Raw genomic sequence first — 13,063 nt, forward strand, 5'->3', positions numbered from 1 at the left:
GCTTTCAGAGAAGACCCTGTTCCAGGACTTTGCAAACACTTTGCTGGTGTCTTACTAAGCATTCTAGAACCTTCCTTTTCAAGTCATGGCTCCTAAGCCTTTCTTCCCCATCCACCCCATGCTCAGGACTTTTTTCCAAATGATGAGAAACTGGGGGCCCCTTTTTAGAAAGGTGCACACCTGGTCAGGCGCAGCGTCCCAGGCCCAGGGACCCGTGAAGTCCTATCCAGCATCCAGAAGCAGGAGCTCTGTGTTCTCTCTTCCTCCTGATTTTAATGACCCTGCTTCAGGGACACTTTCTGATAAGCAGTTCCATGGAACCTGCCATCTGCATGGAAGGAAGAGCAGCATTGACAGCCTGAGAAGAGAGTCAGTAGGCTCCCTTCTGATTAGAAACAGAAGCAGGAGGCCAGCGTCCCTGAGAAGAGTGGGACCTTCTTCAGAGCCTGCCTGCAGAGTAACCCTCCCTTCCTGGGCATCAGTGTCCACCCGGCGGAAGGAGGCACGATGGTTCCGACCGTCCACCGCACAGAGAGGGCTCCCCAGCCCCTCCTCTCTCCCAGAGCAAGGCTTTCGTAGCAGGAGTGGCTCATCAGCACAACCACCAAAAAGACGAAAAGAATAGCCAAGATGTATTAAGCCTAGAATATTTCTGGAAGCTTCTCAAGAAACCGGGAGCGTTGGTTCTCCCCGGAAGGAAAGCCAGGTCAGAAAGGGGGAGGTAGAAAGGATGTTTGTTACTGTAGACCCGTGTGTACCACCCGAACATATTTCCTGCCCCCAAATCAATGCATTCAGTTGAAACTTTTAAAAAACACATAAAGACAGGACGCCTGGGTGACTTAGTCATTAAGCGTCTGCCTTCGGCTCGGATCATGATCCCAGGGTCCTGGGATGGAGTCCCGCATCGGGCTCCCTGCTCATCAAGGAGCTCGCTTCTTCCTCTGCCTGCCGTTCTCCCTGCTTATGCTGGCTCTCTTGTTCTGTCTCTCTGACAAATAAATAAGTGAAATCTTAAAAATACACACACACATAAAGAAAAAATACATCCCCAGGCAAAGCCAGAAGTCAGAAGCCAGAAGTCACAGACCCAGGTTGCCAGCAGCTTTGCCCATGGAGACGACATGAGCCTGCCCTCCACGCCGGCCCCGACCAGTTCCCCTCCTCCAACCTTCTTTCCTTAGTCCCTTCTTTTGTTCACTCAACAACCATTTACTGAGCATCCAAGATGTCCCCAAGGCAGGGGAGAGGAGGCTGAGCAGGCAGGGGAGAGGAGGCTGAGCAGACTTTCTGAGCAGCAGCAGGCCCTAGGCTAGAGCAGGCCCAGGGGAGGGGGCTCTTGCCAGCCACAGCCCCAGGTCCGGGCAGCAACAGGCCGCCTCCCCCTGCTGGGGCGGCTTGAAACAGGAAGCTTCCCCCACCCAGGCCCAGAGGATCAAGCTTTTGCTTAGGGGCTCAGGCCAGGCCCCCTGAGGTGGAAAGACAAGTGTGGCTCTGAGGGGCCAGGAAAGCTTCAACCCCACATGGTCTGCACCCTCCACCTAAAATCTAATGGCCATAGGAGGACAAGGGAGGGGACACATCGTGATGGATAGAGAAGGTGGGCATATGTCCCTCTCGCCCATTGTCCCCGTCCTCCTGGGCGTCTGGGGAGTCCATAGGTCATCCTCTCTCATAGTCTACTGAAGCTGGGGGACTGCGGGGCCAGGGGGATATGGTGGAAGTGATTTTGTCCTGCTTCTGGGCCTAAAGCCCTCACCTTGTTCCTCCTCTGCATGGGTCTGTCTCCTTCCCCTCTCCTCCTCCCATCCTCCCCTCTCTCTCTGTCTCCCCCTCTCCCTCTCGCCCCTCTTCTTCTCCTGTCTCTTCATATCCTCCCTCCCTCTCTCCCCCCTTTCCCTTTCTTCCCTCCTCTGTCTCCCCCTCCCCCACAAGAATCCCCTAGAAGATGTGAACCCCTAGCGGGTACCTGAAGGCCCCACCTTCGACTCCTCCGCAGACAAACCACACTGAACTATAACGGGAGCGAGAAGGAAGGGGCTGGGAGGGGCCCGGGAGGTTCAGAGGCTGGGTTTCAGGGGGCAGTGGGCTTTACCTTGACTGACACACAGAGGATCGGTGGAGGCCGAGCTCAGTGTTAAAGCCAGATGAGAGCTGAGCAGGCAGCCGGGCTTGCACACACACCCACCTCCACAGCATGCACAGAGCAGGCGGGGAGCAGGTTGCTCCGTTCAGCCCCCATGCCTGTCCCAGCGACCATCACCTGCCCCTGAGCTGGGTCCCCAGGAACCCCCTTCCTGGCCCCCTGTTTCCACTCCTGACACCCCTCCCCAAGTCTGCTCTCCACTCAGCAGCCAGAACCATCTTTCCCAAAGCCAAATCAGATCATTTCTCTGCAGCACCCCCCTTTTAAACCTTCCAATAGTTCCCAGCACGTTCAGAATCAAATCTGGACCCTTGGTCTTGGCCACAAAGCCCCCCGCAGGAGAAGCCCAGCCCCTGTCTCTGACCTTCTCCTCCAGGTAAGGCATTGGCCACTCCCCATGGCTCCTCCTGCTCTCCCTTCCCATTCTCGGGCAAGGAAACTGAGGCTCGGGGGTCATCTGGCAGAACATGGCAGAGCCAGGATTCGAACCAGGGTGTAGAGGATATCAGAGTGAGGTATCCTGAAGAGGAATCCAGAAGCTTCTCTAATGGCAGAGACCTGACAGAGCCCACTGAGACCTGCCCAGACCTTCATCTCAGGACTTCTGGGGGTCAGACCTAGTCTCCTCCTCCAGCGGGCCTCCTCCCCGCCCAGCCCCCATGGGGTCAGGGGCCTGAAACTCTAGTCCCTGTGACTGCCGGTGCTCAGCACACCCCCACTGCCGCTGTCGCTGCCGCTGGCCTCCTAGGCTCCAGGTCTGATATCCATATTCTCCCATGTTCACCAGCCTTTCCTTCTCCAGCACCTTGAGCAGCTCACGTCTCATGCAAACTGTGCCTTTCACATAGGAAGTCATTCCTGGGATGCCTGGGTGGCTTAGTGGGTTAACTGTCTGCCTTCAGCTCAGGTCATGATCCCAGGGTCCTGGGATTTAGCCCTGCGTTGGGCTCCCTGCTCAGTGGGAAGTCTGTTTCTCCCTCTTCCTCTGCTTCTCCCCACTGCTTATGCTCCTTCTCTCTCTGTCTCAAATAAATAGATAAAATCTGGAAAGAAAGAAAGCGAGAAAGCAAGCAAGAAAGAAAGGGAGAAAGAGAGAAGGGGAGGGAGGGAGGGAGGAAGGAAGGAAAGAAAGAAAGGCCACCTCCCTGCTTCCTTGCCAGGACTACTCCAGGGGAACTAGCTGTCCCACTTTGCCTGGGCCGGAAGGGGTTTCAGGACATGGCACATTTGTTGCCAAGGCCGGGAGAAAGTTGGTCACTCCATTCCCACCCAACTCGTCCCTCACGAACTCCGCTCCCCAGTTGAAAGCCAGTCCTGCCCTGCTTTCCCACCCAGCCAGGGCGGATTCCACGCACACAGCAGTCACTGCTTCTCCTGTCACGGCGGGAACCAGGAACCATGTGGGACTCATCCCGGCAGTTCCAGAGTCTAGAAATCACCTGACACACAGAGTGTGTCGATCTGCAGGGATGGAAGGAAAAAGAAGCCTCAATGTTTTCAAATCTAATACAATGATGATTCCAGAAGATACAAATTAAAAAGAACACAGGGAGTGATGTATTTGGCGTTTCAAAAGGTTTGCCATCAGCGTGGTTTTAAAGCGTGGGTCACTCTGCTGGTGGGTGCTCCAAGGGGCACAGTCTCTCTGGGGGGCGATTTGTCGACCACCATCAACAGCTCCGGCCCCTGACCTAGCTGTGGCTTGTCTCAAGCCCACACTGCAGAAGGAGGCGTGTGCACGTCGGACACGTGTGCACCAAGCCTGGAAGTAGCCAGAACGTGCACCAGCAGAGGATGACTGGTGAGTAAATTAAGCACCACCCGCACAGCAGAAGGTGATTCAGCCGAAGACAAACGAAGCGGCCAGATCTCTGTCCCTGACCCAGAATAGTCCCCAGGGGGCACGGTGGAGGGACCCAAAGCCAAGTGCAAAACAAAGTGTGTGTTTTCCCTTAGCCATGTACATGTGAGTGAGTGTTGCGTGTGTGAATGTGAGACGGGGTGTGCAAGTGTGTGGGGGTGTGGATGTACATGAGGGCGAGCTCGTCCATGTGAGTGTGTTTGCACAGATGGGCGTGTGGACATTTGTAAGAGTGCATGCATGCGAGGATGTGATGGTGAGTAGGCGTGAGCACACATGTTGTGAGTATATGCTGGGTGTGAAGGCATGTCTGTGGGGGGAAGCATGTGGGTATGTGAGTGTGTGCATTTATGAAGATGCTGTTTATTCATGTGTAAGGCTGTGTGTGTGTGCAAATATGTTTGTGTGAGAATGTCTGTGAACTAGCATGTATGTGCACTAAGTTGCTCTGGAAGGAATTTCTAGAAATGGGTGGCAGTATTTTCCTTTGGGGAGGGGAGCTGGGAGACCTGGGAGGGCAGGGAAGGGGCGGAACTTTCCTGAATACTTTTTGTGCAATTTGAATTCTGTTTCCTGGGGACCTAATATCTACTTAAGAAAATAAATAAAATTTGGAACCAAATACAAAATAAAAAGTAGGGCACCCTTTGTGGGGGACAGAGCTCCTCTGAGGGCTCCCCGAATACCAGTCCTCCTACTCCCCCTGATCATTTCTTACCTCTCCCAAGGAACCTGAAAATGTCCTTGAGTCTCCAGGCCTGTGGGACCACCTCCCTAGGCCGAAGGAGACTGGGGAGAGACGCATTCTGTCCACAGCCATCTCTACTCCTAATCCCAGGCTCTGGGAGTCCCAGAGTCCCATTGTGGGGACGGTCAGGAGAACGCCGAGACCTTCTACTACCACTTACCATGGTCTCCCCCTTTCCCGTGGGAAACAGGTAGAAAAGAATCCTTTCACTTTTTTTTAGCAGGTTTCACCAAGATCTGTGATCTTTCTCAGAAGACAATCTAGGTGTTACACCGAGGAAAGAGAACGTGTGATGTTTGCAATGTATCTGTGAGAAGTTCCTCTCAATCGAGACGTTATGCTTGCTTGCTTTTTTTTTTTCTTGGTATTTTTCTTAAGGAATCGGAAAAAATTCTTCTATCTGGAGGCCGTGCCTGCACCCCCGCCCCTCCGCCCCGCCGCCTACCATATCTGCTGGGAGGAGAGCAGCCAGATGGGGTCCGAAATTGGCCCCAGCTCTGGAATGACGCCCCCACTTAAGCTGGGCTCCAGGGCCGGGAACCCAGGGCCTCCAGACAACAGGGGACCCCCGGGCAGTGAGGAGGGCAGCTTCCAGCAGTGGGCAGGTCCCAGGTGCGCTGACCCCGGCCCTGCATCACAGAGAGAGACTGCAAAACCTTCCCTTGGTCCCCGACCCTTGGCATCCTGACATGTCGGTCCCATTGCCACTTTAAGAATCCCAGTGAGGCGGCCCTGAGAGAAAAGGAGCAATTCTACTTCGGCAGATCCCGAAACAGGACACAGGGAGGATACAGAAAACCCATGGGTCTCCTTCCAGGAAGAAAGGGGCCGAACTGAGCCTGCAGAAGGAACATTCAGGGCAGGTGACAAGCTTCCAGAAGTGCTGGGCCTGCGACAAGGACTCATGGAGAAGGTTCCTGCGGATGGTACTCAGGGGAGGACGGTGGGGCTGCGGCCTCTGTCCTTCTTCCCAGGACACCCTAACCCTAACCATTCCCCACCTGTGTCCTCACACAAGTGTGCCCCCAAGTTGAAAGCAGGACCCCCAGGCAATGTTTCTAAGTATACAGGCTTTGTGGGCACACCAGGGCCCCCCCCAATCCCATGGTGAGGACATCATGGACCATTAGCAATTGACTGACACACACCCCACTGTCTTGGCCTCCCAGCCTAGAGGACGGTCACGCAAGGGGGGCATCTCCCTCACGGGGCCTCGGGCAGGAGTCCGCTGCTGACATGCCTGCGGGGCCAGGCAGGAGCGCAGGGGTGAGCCCCCAGACTCCAACTGTCTCACAGAAGGCCGATGGGCACGCAGGCTCCATCCCGCCCCAAAACGCCCCTTTTCAAGAGAGGCTCGACATAGGGGTTTAAAAACACAACATCGTCTGGTTTCAAATACTGGCCATCGGTGCTAAGAAATATACAACACATACCCCCGACTCCCGCCCCCGCTCAGGTCTGCCTCAGAAAACAACACAGGAAGGGGCATTTGTGGGCGAGGAGGCTGAGGCCTGGAGCTGCTGCAGGACCCTCTGTCGGGGGCCGTTTCATCTCAGGTGCTGGCCGGATATTTATCTTCCACCGTGGTCACAGAGCGGCTCTGCAAACCTTTCCTGTGTTGCAGGTGTTTGCTTCTCTAGGAGCCCTTGTGTCCCAAGCAACCAGCCAAAACGTTACTTTCCCAGCATCCTTTGCAGCAGGGGTGAGCAGGGGACCAGGCTCCTGGGGGGAGGGGGGAGGCGGGAGTCTCCACTGGAGACCTCAGTCTCAGAACCCTCGAGGCCAGCAAGGACGCAGAGGACCCCCAGAGGCCGGGGGTGGGGGGGTGGGCTGCCACTTGGCCCATCTACCCGTGACACCCCTCCAAGCCTTACTGGTTGGTCCTGCCAGAGACTTCCAAGCTTTAGAAGGTCCTAAATCAATCACTTTTATAATGAAACAAGGCCAGGTCGGGCTCTGTGACTTGGAACAGGTGTTTCGGCCGCTCGTGGAGGGACCGTCGCTTAGCAGATCGATTTAAGATTTGAGGTTGCCTGTAATTGTCACCCAACCCCACCACCCGCTTTGGCAATGGCTGACCAGCCTGGAGGACAGCAAGGTGAGAATCTGGTGAGAGGACAAGAGAAATAGGGCTGCCGCACAATTCTGTCTGCCGGGGTACTGGCCGGGGATCTGAGGTGTGACGCCCGCCCTGCAGCCAGGTGTGAGCGCTGGGTCTCAGCAGACAAGTCAGGAGGGCCTAAGACAAAAACCTCTTGCCGCCTAGGGAAGTCAAGGGGTGGGTGACCCCCTAGGGTCCTAAGGGGACCCAAGGGGCTTTGCTGCAGGATGTCTTCCTGGCTGGCTGCATGGTTGAAGGCCTGACTTTCAAGGTCTAGGGAGGCCCAGGCGTACGCGCACGCGCGCACACGCACACACACACACACACACACACACACACCCACACACACATACACACACCCAGTTGGCTGGCTGACCTTGAATCTGTCCCACTGACTGGTTTCCACTTTGGGTGCTGGTTAATAAAGAGACAGGCTGCGCAGCTTTCAGAACTTGCAGGGGCCCCCGTATTTGGTGGGTGGCTGGTTTCGCTTTCACAGAGAGTTAGACATGGCCCGGTTGTGGGTCCTCCCACCACACGGAGTCACAAACCCACCCCGGCTTGTCTGAACCAGGTCAGCACATGCTCTGTTTACCAAATGCTTGTTCCCCAGGAGGCCCCGCAGCCCGCATCCCCAGCCCAGAGCCAAGTTCCTACCCTCTGCCACGGGTGCTGGGCAGGGCCACGATACGTGTCTGTGGTACCAGGAGCCCTGCCGGTTCACTGCACCCTGCAGGGAGCCCCCCGTCCGGTTTCCATGCTCCTCCCCATGCCTTGCTCAGTGGTCAACACCCCAGCCTCCCCCACCCAACCGTACAGACAAGAATATTCATTTCTTCTCTTCGGTTCCCCTTCATTTCGATCCTGCCACTCCCCTTAGCCAGAGGCTCCTCCCAGGGGACATGAGCGCGGGCTGGGAATCTAGACACCTGGGTTCAAGTCCCAGCGGGCTCAGGAGTCACATGTCCCTCCCTGCGGTAATCGCTGTTCAAGGGCTACAGGCCGCAGGAACAGGCCCTGGTTGACTTGAGCCAAACAGAACCAGCCAGAAGAATCTAGAGTGGTTTACAGCTTCTGGAAATAGCCAAAGACCCAGACCTCAGGGCTGGGCTGGGGGGCAGACTCCAAACAAGCAGCAAGACCCCTTCAGGGTATCAACTTCCAGGTTTTTCCCAGGTTCATTCCACTAGAATTCCAAGAGTCCCATTGGCTAAATGGGGTCCAACACCCACCCCCCCTCACTAGTGAGGATGAGGTACTTTGATTGACAGCTTGACCGGGACCTCATCTAATGTAGGAAGATAGATTTCCAAAGAGAAATGGGGTGCTGCTCCCAGGAACGGGGGTCAGACAGACGCTGAGCCAGGAAGAGCCTTGAAGGCCAGCCCCACAGGGATGTGATCGGGTCCGATGATCCCAAAAGCTCTTCCAGAAAAGGCATCCTCTACCTGGGGCACTCCGACCTGGGCGCCTTGCCTCCCTCAGGGGAAGTGGGGCTCTATTCAGTTCTCAGGAGCGGCTGCAGGCTTGAGGGTGCTTTGCATGTCCCCCACCCAGCTCCGAGTCCTCCCCCCACCCCACACCCCATCTAGGAGAGACCACGGCAAGGTCAGGGCTGCCCGAGTGGAAAGGAGGGAAACTCACCTCCATCCCCCATGTGAGGCTTGAACCAGTGACCTTGATCTCAGGGGCCTCCAGGGGCTCATGAACCATCCTGAAAGCAGCAGAGGGTAAAGGGCCCCAGGCCGTGTCGCTCTCTCTCAGGATGAGGCCTGGGGAGGGCTGTGACTAGCTCAGTTCCTCAGGCCTAGCCCTGAGGCCCCTAGCTGCCCCACCTGGGGGGCCCTTGCTCACTGCTAAGTGATGAATGATTTGTGTTCCCAGAACCCTATTCACCGGTCATCCAGAAGGAGCCCCTGACACCGGCTGGGAGATGGAAGACAGAGACCATGAACGAGGGTGTGCCCAGAGAGACAGCTCCTGCTGGACCCTTGGCTGCTGGACAGGACTCTCCCTCTACACCCCTGCCCACCAGTCCCTGGACTCCACCACCAGTCCAGAAGTACCTGGGATTGGTACCCAGCTTTACCCCTTCCTGAGCCAGGGCTCAGGGATCACAGTGGGCCTGGGGGCCAGAGGCCAACGGGGTGAGGAGGGGGTTGGGGTCAGGGTGAGGAAAGAGCCTTGGGGCCCTGCCATCAGTAGGATGTGGCCGATGGCTTCAGGTCTGTGGTTCCAGCCCAGAAGAGCTGCTGATGACCTGGCGGAGGTCCCCCATGCCTTTCCCTCAGGAAGCAGGGGTGGCGGGAGTGGAGGTGGCAGAGAGGTGGGGCAGGGTGGGGGAAGCTGTGAGGTGTGTGGTTTAGGCTGTGAAGTTCACACCAGAGAAAGCCCGGACACTCCGGTGAGTGGGCCAAGAGAGCCGCTGCTCGCCACCGGCCCCTTTTCCTGTTTCTGGTCTCTGGTCTCTCCTCAGATCCTCCTCTGTCTGCTCCCCATCCTCCAACATCTGTCCCTCCTCAGGGCCCAGAGCCCAGACCAGAACCCAGAGGAGGTTCAGAATAGCCCGTTCAAAGATATCAGAAGCTACAGCATCACCAAGTTTCCAGAGAACAGAGCAGCCTCAAGGATGGAGAGGACAGAACCTTCTAGAAGCCATATGAGTCCCTGAGCAACGCCAGTTAATAGCACCTGGAACACTTCTGCCAGCCCTTACTATGGACTGGACCCTATTCTCAGCATTTTAGAACTCATTTCTGAGTGGTTTGGCTCCCCCAAGAGCTCGTTGGAAATGCAGAATCCCAGGCCCCACCCCAGACTTGCTGAGTCAGAATCTGCTTTTTTAGTCAGACCCTGAGGTGATTCGAGTACACATGGAAGTTTGACAAGCATCTCGTTAATCATTCAATCCCGACAACAACCATTTCAGGTCGGTACTCTTAGGGATGCCATTTCCTGGAAGGGGAAACCAAGGCACGAACTTGAGTATCTTGCTCAAGGCCATGCAGGGGTCAGTGCCAGGCTACTCTGGCTTTCCAGCACCCTGTCTGGTCCTGCCACCATGTCTCTGACTCCAAGCTCTCTAGGGAGCGTTGGAATTTTTTTTGTGCTTTTCCCAGGCATACTAGGTAAGAACCCGTGCAGTCAGCCGGAGCATTCATCTGGCCCCTGTATCCGCCTAGGTCCGGGCCGGGACTTACGGAGGAGCCGAAGGTGCTCAGGGCAGCCTGGCCTCAAGGAGCCCAGGGTCTCATTAGGGACCCAGGAGGCGGGCACACGTGTGAATGCAGTGACAGTCATCCAAGTTTGCATGAGGTGTTCGGACACTCCCTGGGCAACGGCTTCTTCAGGGCAAGCCTCATGGAAGAGGCAACTTTGAACCAGGCCCCGAAGGCAGAAAAACGGCTGACACAGAGCAAGGGGCAGAGACCAAGCCTGAGCAAAGGGGCAGAGGTAGGAATGGGCACAAGAGGCCTGGGTGGCCGAAGCAGACACTTGGAGATTTACACACATCCCCAAGCCCAAGTCTCATCCAGGGCTCACAGCATCGCACCCGGAGTGCCCAGGCTCCTTTGAACTCCCCTGTGATGAAAAGATCACTCTTTCCCAGAGGAGCAGGCCCAGTCCAGCTCTGGTGTGCACGGGGAAGGGGAGGGTGGGGGGTGGTTCAGGCACACCTGTGCACAGGCAGGCCTCCTTCAAACAAACCTGAGCCGGGCAGAGCCAGCCCAGCCCAGCCCAGCTGCTAAGTGGGGAGCGAGAGATGCCTCACAGGCCCAGGGTATCCCCTCACTGGATGCCCCTCAGCCCCGGCCCCAGCCTTAGGCCCTTGAAGCCCTGGCTCCTCAGAAATGCTGCTGTCACTCAGTGGTGTGTCTGCTCGGGACCCGCACAGCCCGTCGCCCTACCTGGAGCACTGCAGGGCCGGCATGAGGAAGGGGACCCTCTGCACATGAGCTCCACCTTACCTGGAGAAACCTCAAGGCTGGTGTGTCCACGCTCAACAGGGCGCCCCTCTGGACGACTTCTCCTTTGAAGGCACTGAGCACGCGTGTGTTTTAAGTGCAGCCTGGGCTGGGAGCAAGGAGCTCACACGTAGCACGAGTCAGCTCAGTCCTAGAGCAACACATACAGAATCCCTCCCCTCTTTAACCTTACTGCCATCCCTTTACACCTGGCTCGGAACATTGCACACAAAAGGCACTCAGTAATTGCTTTAAGGACGCTTGAGTTGACTCAGGACACAGTGACATGTGATCCCAGAAGTGGCCACCAGAGGGCGATACTTGCTTCTCTCCTGCTTCTACACAGGGTCTGGGCTTCAGGGGAAGAAGAGGTAAATGCCAGGGGTGGCCCACATCGCACAGTCCCTGATTCCTTCCTGGGAGTTCCGAGGACCCCGCCCCCACCTCCCCCTACGCAAGACAAGATGGGGAAACAGGCAGGGCCCCTGGATTCCAGGAAGACAGCTTGAGGGGAGCCCAAGGAAGGAGAAAGCCAAGATCAATGACCTACAAGGGAATCTGGAGGCTCTCAGGTCCGTCCCCTCCTGTACTGATGATGAGTCTGAGCTCAGAGAGGGCAGCTATCAACCTTAGATCACACAGCAGAGGAGGCTTGAACTCCGGCCTGCAGCCTCCCAGCTCCCACTCAATCCCACTCAACCCCCAGACAGAGCAGGGAACTTAACCCAGGAGGCGCTTTGTCTTCCTTTACTCAGAAACAGATTCACCTCCCTCTCTAGATCCTGACTGTTAGGGTCCCTGAGACAGCCCTCTACTCCTCCTGCATCACTTTCCCTTAGCCCTGGTGATGGCATCCTCCCACACCTCCGGCCCTGACTGCCCCTGAGCTCCAAGGACTCACAGTCCAGCCTCTGCAGCCCAGACCCCCATCCCCAGCCCCATTCTCCCTCCCTCCCTCACCCTCCCACTCTCCCTCCCGAGTACCACTGCCCTGCCCTCAGCCCCAGCCAGCAGCCTCTTAAGACAAAAATCAGATAATGTCATGTCCCTCCTGCCTAAAACCCCTCAAAGGCTTGCTGCCGCACTCCCAGTACAACCTCTCCTCCTCGCCCTGGGAGACCCAGACCTGCAGCCTCTCTGGCTCCTTCTTATCCTGGCCACCCAACTCCTGGTCGCCTGTCCACTCCTGGAAGGCTCAGACCTCTTCCATGTCTGGGGCTCCAGCTGTGGTCACTCTCTGAGGGAGACCTTCCCTGGCCAGCCCCACCCCATCTACAGTGGACACCAGCCTGTTCCATCCAGGCTCTTGCCTTTGGCCCCCGGGCATCTGCTCTCATTTGTAATTGGTCGGGCGTTGGTGGAGGATTTGCTTGGTGTTTGTCTTCCTGGCTGGACTGTGGCTCCTCAAGGTCCCATGGCTTCTCGTGTGGCACCTAAAGCCAGGTATGGCTCGGATAGACACTCACACTATATTTGTTGCAAGATGGATGGATGGATGGATGGATGGTAGGACATTCTTGGTATGGGATCAAGGAGATGTCTGTTCATACTTCCTTTAATTCAGCAGAGATTTACTAGTTTTTCTGCTGATAGTCCCAGGCCAGGCACTATGGGACTTGCCATCTGTATCATTCAAACCCCCTTCTCTCTGTATAGGGGGCACAATGACACACAAATAGTTGTAACTAAGGGACCACTGGCTTGAAATGTCAGGACAACCCCAGTATCGAGTGATAAGCGAAAGTTCGTGTGATTTCATTCTAAACCTTTTAAGGCTTTATCTAAATGAATGAAAAGACAGAAAAAAGAATTGTTCAGTTTACAGAGGCAATTTTGGCTTTAGAGAAAGTGGTCATGATGGGTGTAAGAGACAGAGAGTGTGCCCAGTTCAAACAAAACACAGGCAGAAGACAGAGACCAGAGCCGTGCTTGGCTGGGGCAAACAGGGAGAGCCTCTCCCCAGCGCTGCCTTAAGCTCCCCAAATTCTAAAACTCATATTCACCCAGTAAACAAGTATTTATTGGGAGCCCGCTATGTGCCAAGCTCGATTCTAGGCGCTTGGAACCCAACAGTGAACAAAACAAAGATTTCTGCTCTTCTAGAACTCACCATCCAGCGGTGGGGGTGAGGGAAACACAGACAATAAAGAAAATAACTGAGAAAATGCCACAGGAATTAGAAGAAGACAAACATTAGGAGAAAGGGAAGAGCGGGACATGGGGGACCAGGAGCCCCATTTCA

This window comes from Lutra lutra, chromosome 8, assembly GCF_902655055.1.
Source record: "Lutra lutra chromosome 8, mLutLut1.2, whole genome shotgun sequence".
Taxonomy (NCBI): Eukaryota; Metazoa; Chordata; class Mammalia; order Carnivora; family Mustelidae; genus Lutra; species Lutra lutra.